Consider the following 8,281-nt stretch of genomic DNA (forward strand, 5'->3'; position numbering starts at 1 on the left):
AAGATATTTTAGTGGTTTTCATAAATACTAAAAATCAAATGTACCTTTGAACACTGTGGCTCGTGGTTCCACATGAGGAGGGGACAGAAATAGACTTAAAGGTTAGAAAGACTTCTGAACCATATATATTAAACAATATTTAATTCTCAATCCTAGAAGTGTAATGAGAGTGCCAAAAAAAAAAAAGGAAACACAATGACAAGATGTCCCCTTTTAAAATTAGACTTCATTTTTAGTGTCGGGTCCATGGCATGTTTAATAAATTTGACTTTGAGTACTATAATCCTTCATATGACATTTTAGGATTTGAGCATAGTAAGGTGTGCTATGCTTCATCATGTTAGTGATTGACTCTCTAAAGACAAATTTCAAAGTTGAGTGATATGAAGCAAAGAAAATCGATATTGGATTCCTCCTCCAATTTAATTAAAATAAATTGTGTTAAGATTTCAGATACAGAAATTTATGTTTTCCTAAAATTCAGAAAACAAAAGTTAACAGTGCCAAAGCTCTTTAAAAAAGAAAAAAACCTTAACTATTGTCTGTGTTAGGGGGATGGGGACCTGGGGAACTGTACCTCTGTGCATTTTAGAGAGACAACTAGTTACTGTTAACTACTAATAAAACAAAGCAAACCAAACCACCTATGAGTTTTTTTGTGGCTGGAGAAGCTCTTCAGTGGTAGAGGGCTTGCTTCCAAATGTGGGGCCTGGGGTTCAATCCTCAGTATCATCTCCTACCCCCAAATATTAAAAGCTTAGGATAGGTTTTTGGTGAATAGGCTAAAGTATGAAATCAAGAAAGACGAAGTCATTCATTCAAAAGGTATTTGATGAAAAATTCCATGTTTTAGGTTTTTTCCCCCTCCAAATCCTGTGATTTCAATCTTGTAGACAGCAAAGCCACACTCTCGGGCATGTCCTCTTATGACAGGAAGAAAGCCAATGAAGATGGGGAGCCACTCTACGGTAGATCATGTGCTTAGTAGTCATGTATAAGGCAGTGAGTTCAGTACACACACACACACACACACACACAGACACACACAGACACACACACGCAGACACACACAGAGACACAGACACACACGCAGATACACACACGCAGACACACACACAGAGACACACACAGAGACACAGACACACACACAGACATGCACACAGACCCACACACACAACAGAGACACATACAGACACACATAGACACACACAGAGACACATACACACTCAGACACACACACAGACACACACACAGACACACACACACACACACACAGACACACACACAGACACACACACACACACACAGCCATTAATCAACAAATACAGATTCCATCACAACTATGAGAGCTGTTCTGCAGAAAAGAAACAGGCCCATTACAAAAGGATGTTAAATAGTTGGGGGTGTCAGGGAGATCTTCCTTGAGTGAGATGCTTCTCAGAGGCCAAGAAACAATAGTTGAGAAACAAAGATCCCAGTAGTGGAGACAGGAATGCAGCTGAGGCTGAGAGAGAAAGGGGCACAGGCTGGGAAGTTTGGTAGAAAGGAGGTCATATGGGCCATATGTATCCCGTGCTGTCTTTTCCCCTAAGCCATGAAAATGTATGAAGCAAGTAGGTGACTGAATGAGACACTCAAGTTTGCATCTGGAAAGAACAGCTGCTGTTTTGGGGGACTGGTTGTAACCAGTGTGGAGTGGTTGGGCTATAACAGAGTAGTTTGAGTAGAGTAGAAAACTAGGGATTTACAGGTACTGCATAAAACAGCAGGTGCTGGACATCCAAAGAAATTAAGGATTTTGAAGCTTTATGGGAAATAAAATTGACATGACTAGGCGATAAAATGGGTTTAGACTCTCTCTTTTTGCCTTTGTTTTCATATAAATGCATATGTGAAGATTTATTATATTTCCACATAATCCGATCTTAGATGTATATGTACATATATGTATGTATATATATGTATATATATGTGAGTGTATATCATGAGGATATGTTTCAAATTAGTTCTTTATAGATTATGTTTAAACAGAACATTCCTCATGGTTAATTTCTTTCTCTTTTTAAAGCAGATTCTCTACTTGGTCTTATTTTTCCAATAAAGAGCAGTGGTCGGGATTTTGATGCTCCAAACTATGACACCACTGAATAAAGGTGGAAGGAAGACCTCTTTGCTGGGACAACTCATCAGCCTAAGAATTCTGTCACACACTTTACCCTGTTTAAGGCTGGAGTCTGCCAAGTTTCCTCCCAAGTACTCATCAAAGAAGTCCCTCAAATAACGCCAAGGTTATAATAATGTGCTGTAGTTAAAGTGACAATAAAGAAGAAGTAAAAGTGAAAAGCAGTGAATCACTTGTGACCGCCATCACCCAGGTAGGGCATGAGGGGATTTAGGGTCAGCCTGCAGCATGATGTGGAAAAGCGACTGGCAGAGTCTAGGGTTTCAGAGATTTTGCTATAAGTTTCCAAGACTATAAATGAAGCCATTGTACATCACCTTACTGTGTTGCCCTAGCCTAGCCATAGCAGGAAGGACATTTTAAAATACAAAGTTACAAGAGCTCTTGCAATATTTCTCTCTCTCTCTCTCTCTCTCTCTCTCTCTCTCTCTCTCTCTCTCTCTCTCTCTCTTCTCTCTCTCTCTCCTTTTGTTTTGAGACAGGGTCTAATTATGTCATTCTGGCTCTGCTGGTACTCACTCTGTAGAACAGGCTGGCCTTGAACTCACAGAGATTCTCCTGCCGCTGCCTTCTGAGTACTGGGATTAAAGATGTATGCCCCATGCCCAGCCCTCTCGCAGACTTTCATCCTTCTTTGATCAATCCTACAAACACTGTCAAACATGAACTACTGGTAATGATACAGCAATCCAGAGACACTCTGGGGGAATATTTAGAGTTGGGTTTAAGCCCACTTTCTTGATAATATAAATAATCACTTTCAGCTTGGTATTTTATATTGTAAGAGACAAACTTGGCTTGGAATAGCCTTTATTTGGGAACATCTCTAAGAAGCCCTCGATGCTGAATTCTTGTCACTGAGCAAACAGGAAGTGCAGACGTTGTGGGCAGGGGATATTAAAATGGCTGCCACTCGGACTCCGCCAACTTAGCTGCCGCTTCCTTTTGCTCCTTACATCTTAACAGCAGTGCTTTTTTTGTCCTCCGACAACATTCGTTTTGAGAAGTCCAGTTGATTTGAATTTCTCTCTGTTAAAAAGGTCACTGATATCCCACTCCTATCCCTTATACATCCTTGCCTCTGATCAATAATCTATAGTAATTATTCCTGTGAGACATAAATGTTTTAAGTTAATGAAGTCACTTTTTTTTCATTGAGCGTGTATTGATTTGGGGTACCCACTCTACCACCTTTAGGGATCCTTTTCGATAATTGTTCCTCTATAGTAGAATCCTTCTGGACTCTAGAAAGGTTAAAACATTTTCAAGACTGTACGTCTTAATTATAATATATGACTCAGTTGACCTTGTCACTTTTTAATAAAGTATTTACAAGCTTGCTTTCCTTTTTATTTTCATGTTGGTAAGTATAAATGAACTAATTTTATAGTAGAAGATACCAAGGGTTCAAGGTATTACATAATTTGTCTATGGTAATTTATAGAAAATGAAAAAGTCCACACACACACTAGGTAACATTTAAAACTTTTAAAACACACAATTCAAATTGCAATAGTCATTAAATCCTTGTTATGGTTGAAGCACTATTTGGGCAATGACTTGGGTGATAGAATTTTCCACTCCCCTTCCACAACTGGATATTTTTAGTTAAAAAATTTTTCAGTACAAATAAGGCAAGACAACCTCCCTATTGCATTAGTTTCTTACAGCCATTAACTTACTAGAAGTTCAGAGCTTCTTTTTGAAAAGAGATATTGGAAAAGCCACCAAACTATCACCAAACATAGTATGCTCACGATTTTCTTCAGATGAGAAGAGAATGGAGTTTGAACATTTGCAGTTGACAGCGCACATGTTCAGAACACCAAATGGAACCCGGCTAAAAGATCTGGACGTGTCTGCTGATGGCTTCCTGGTCTTGGCTGAGCTTTGAAGACCCCCAAGCAGGTCAGTCAACAGCGCCTGCGCAGGGCCTCAGCTGACGAACCGAAGCAGCTTCTGTGTGGATTCTCTTATCCTGGAGTCTTGTTCTGGGGTGTGGGGTCTCAGATCCAGCTCCCACCAGCAACACAGAGCAAGTGTTTTAGCAGATGGATGGAATTACGTGGTTGGAAATTGTGTGACTTCTACACTTGGTCCCTTGGCCAGGTATTATTCTTCTAGGAATTCTTAAGAGGAAGCCTTCAGCAGCCTAGGGCAGCCTCAGTAGTACTCAACCTTTGGGTTCTGACCCCTTGGGACTAAATGAATTTTTCATGGTTATCGCAAATCAGATATAGTGCCTATGGGATGTTTACATTAACAATTCATAAGAGTAGCAAAACTACAGTTAAGAAGTATCAACAAAATAATTTTACGGATGGGATCACCACAACATGAACAACTGTCTTAAAAGGTTGTAGCATTAGGAAGGCTGAGAACCATCTCTCTAGCTGCTCTATTCAATTTGGAGAGTAGCTGGTGGAGACTGTCCTCAGTAGGATTGAGATCCTGGGGTGCTATGTAAAGTACCAATACCAACAAAATAATTAAAGCGTTAAGAGAGTTCCAAGATTATACTTCATTGAAAAAACGATTGTTTGGGGACCAATGTATAATGGGTATATGGAATAAGAGGGAATGTTTAAATTAGAACTTGATTTTGGATGGTGACTGCCCAATATTTGAATCAAGGATAGTGACTGAAACTCCGTTAGGAAAAACAAACACCCGCAAAACCAAGCTAAAACAAAAACAAAAAACAGGAGGGTATAGCATTGGGAGCTTTAATTGTGTTGCATTTATGAAATATTTTGAAGAAATGTCTGTAACTAATAAACTACTTTGATATTGGCATTGTGACAGAAAATTTCAAAACACCCCCTAAGGTATAGATGAGGGTGGCTTTCCAGGAAGGTTTGCGGAGGGGAAAACGCTGCAGTTCTCCACATTTCCAGCAGGGGTCAGTATGTTTTCATCATTACACACGGGGAGCTCTCAGGAAGCAGCCACAGTGTTGATCCTAATTGGAGCAGACGCAAGGATCTTCTATAATCCACTGACATCCTTTTCAAATAATAATTCTTAGGTGGGTGGTGGGCTGGTGGCTGCAGTGCCAGAGCGAGGCTTCTCCACAATGAAGCCTAACCATTGTCAATTATTTTTGATGTATGCTAGCTTAACTTAAGTCTCCGTCTGACTGGCGTTTCCAACCCACAGAAGGGTATTCCTCCTCCTAATTATGGAGACACAGTGCCAGGATGGTCAGAACCAGTGTGCTATTTTGGCTTAATGTGCTCTCCAAAACGCGTTCCCTCTTCCCAGCCTCCTTGTGCTCTTCCCACTCAGCACAAAGACAAGCATATGCTTTCAGTCAAGAATCTTAGGAATGGTTTACTTATAACCTTAATTGCTGAGGCCATTGACTTTAACTCATTACATGCCAGTCCTGGGAAGCAGTTAGACGTCCTGCGTACCTATGATTATAGTTGTGTGAATATATCTCCCAACAGTTTGGTAATCACAACTAAATCTCCCTAAGTCTGTCCACTTTCTAATAATTTGTTTAGGAGCTCTGCCAGCTGTGCTGTGTATTAAGGGAACAAATTGTCACCCTTTGTGTGCATTTTAAAGACTCTTGGTTGCCTTGAGTCTCAAATTGTCAATTGGAAGACATTCTTTGAGAGGAAAAAAAAAAACCAAACTCCCCTCCCCCACAACCACCACCAGACACACAGCACGTTCAATTTTTTTCTCTCTCCTTGGCCCTGGATTCAGCCCTTTCTGGTGATCAGGGGAGTGAATGTCTCCATGTAGAGACATTTGCAGAAATCTGATTCTGGAGAGTCAGGAGTGTAGAGCAAGAATATATTACCAGGACACCGGAGAAGACTGTTAACTGCTTATGCGCTGCGCCTGCCTGAAGGGCGAGCCACTCACCTGGCAGTGCACCTCTTCTGGCCTCAGGCTCGGTGAAAGCAGGGCTTTTACCCTGAGGCCTTCACACCTCTCTCTAGGTGGGGGCTGGAGAATGCTGCTTGGAAGATGAAATACAAGCTGGAAAGAAAGCTACCGGGAACACAGCAGACCAGTGGCATTTAGAACTCGCACAAGCTATGTAAGAGTCAGGAGAAATTTCCACTTCGAGGAGAGGTTGCTGGGTTCCTAAAAAGATTGGTTTTTGTTTGTTTTTGTTTTGTTTGTTGTTTTTTTTTTCACATACCAAACTGGCACATGCTTTTTATACATGTGGGCGCATTTTACACAACTAAAGCTATTGTTCCTCTTACTGTCGATGATTACCAATATCCTTTAAAGTTCACGTTGCGATAGTTAAGCAAAGCAGGCTCTTTGATAAGATTCTTTGATGAGACCACTCTACTTCCAGTTTTTCAAATCCATGTTTACAAAAACAAATGAACAAACAGACAAAACATAAGAGCAAGCCTCAAAGTTAGGTCGAGGTATAAGATTTGCAGGGCACAAGTTGCTAAAAAAGGTCAATGTTAATTTCATGGGAGGTCTTACCTGATAGGCACTCTGAGTCTTATGGGGAGTCAGGAGAAGCTGAAGAGAATTTTGGGCTCATGCTTGGCGGATGCCAAAAGACAGATTAATTTACCGATTTTTAAAAAGGGGTATCATTTCCATGAGTATAAAAGTAGTTCACCACACAAGAATGCATCTCTTAAAAATAAGCATTTATTTATTTGCTTCCTTAGCCTACTATAACGCCAGAATCTGCTACCAGAATGGGACCGAATTGATGAATAAAACAGGAACGGGCTGTATTCCCATGAAGGTTACACGCTGCTTGCTAAAATATACATGCTTTGAAAAGTATGTATGTTCTAAAAAAAAAATCCCCAGTATATTTTTATTTCCTTACTTCACACGTTTGCTTCTTCATATTTAAAATGTAGGCTGAGATACTCCTTGCGTTCTTTAAAGGTGGAGGAAAAAAAGAACTCCAGGGTGAACGACAGAATTTTGGTGGCTGTGGAATAGCTTCAAAGTCTTAATTGGGAGCAGGGTAGATATGAACTGGTTTACAAATAATTGACAGATTGAGATGCTTCTTAGAAAGTTCACTCATTCATAAAATGAAACAATATGCCTCTGGAGTAGCTGACTCTAGAGTTCAAGGTTGCCTTTCCCCTCCACAGGAGGCTGCAGTAACTCAACATGGCAAGGGCTTGTTCTCACAGTAAGGTTTCCGCAGAGCCAAAGGGCCTCTGCCCTTAGAGTCCTGATCTCACAATTTAGGAACGGTGAGAGGAAGCAGCTTCCCAATTATCTTTTAAGACTCGAGTGGATTTTAATTCTATCCACTGGGTTTCCTGTTAAATATGAAAAGCAACGTTAAAAGACAGTGTTCTTTAAATTTGTTTATTCAAACACATCTCCTCAAAGTTCAAAGAATGGCTGTCTGCCTTTAATTTAAAAACTAACACAATTTGTAAAGTTTAAATTAAACCCAATGCTTGAAGCCACACTAATTCTTTGCTTATTGCCAGGGTGATCCAGTTTTCAAGGCACCAGGAAGCCAGTATCTTCTATCAGTATAGTTGGGTGTCTATCCTAGGCTCTGTGGAACGGTTACGGTGTTCCTTTAGAAGCTCAATTTTGATTTTTTTTAACTTTCTCTCACTTAGGAAAACATCATCAACAATGACAATAACAAACCCTGCAGGATCAAAGCGACAAACGAAGAGACTTGATATGCCATGGTGGGGGATACCCAGGATGGGTGGGGGATACCCAGGGTGGGCTTTCACCCTCTCAGAGGAGAAGTCGGAGTGGGCATGGGAAGAAAGACTGTGGGAGGGGGACCAGGAAAGGGGGGGCAGTGATCGGGATGTAAGGTGAATAAATAAATTAATTAATGGGAAAAAAAGCTACAAGATAGTTATTTTCTCTCCTTATTGGCCTGTCTCTCCATTCTCTGTCAGAAGATGTGATTGATATCCAATGTTTCCTAATCATGTTTACCTTGAAATGGTAAATAACTACAAGCAACTACTAGGTGTCTTGCATTGAGAGCTTTCTGAACACAAGAAAGCTCTAGGTCATGAAGGTCAAGGCCTGAGGGAAGAACTTACCGATGTATTGTTAGATGAACATGATGTCCAACTGCCTTGGACATATGTTAGTGTCTAT

General features: G+C 40.5%; 1 long non-coding RNA gene across 2 annotated transcripts in view; it reads left to right on the forward strand.

Moving 5' to 3' along the window:
• Positions 1 to 8,011, forward strand: part of LOC147996560 (uncharacterized) — an 83,445-nt gene extending 75,434 nt beyond the window's left edge. For both annotated transcript variants that reach the window (XR_015672572.1, XR_015672573.1), the window contains exons 3-5: positions 2,072 to 2,375; positions 3,952 to 4,090; positions 7,777 to 8,011. This is a non-coding gene — a long non-coding RNA (uncharacterized LOC147996560). The remainder of the gene's footprint in view (positions 1 to 2,071; positions 2,376 to 3,951; positions 4,091 to 7,776) is intronic.
• The last annotated feature ends 270 nt before the right edge of the window (positions 8,012 to 8,281 follow it).

This window comes from Rattus norvegicus, chromosome 2 (assembly GCF_021556685.1).
Source record: "Rattus norvegicus strain SHRSP/BbbUtx chromosome 2, alternate assembly SHRSP_T2T, whole genome shotgun sequence".
NCBI lineage: Eukaryota > Metazoa > Chordata > Mammalia > Rodentia > Muridae > Rattus > Rattus norvegicus.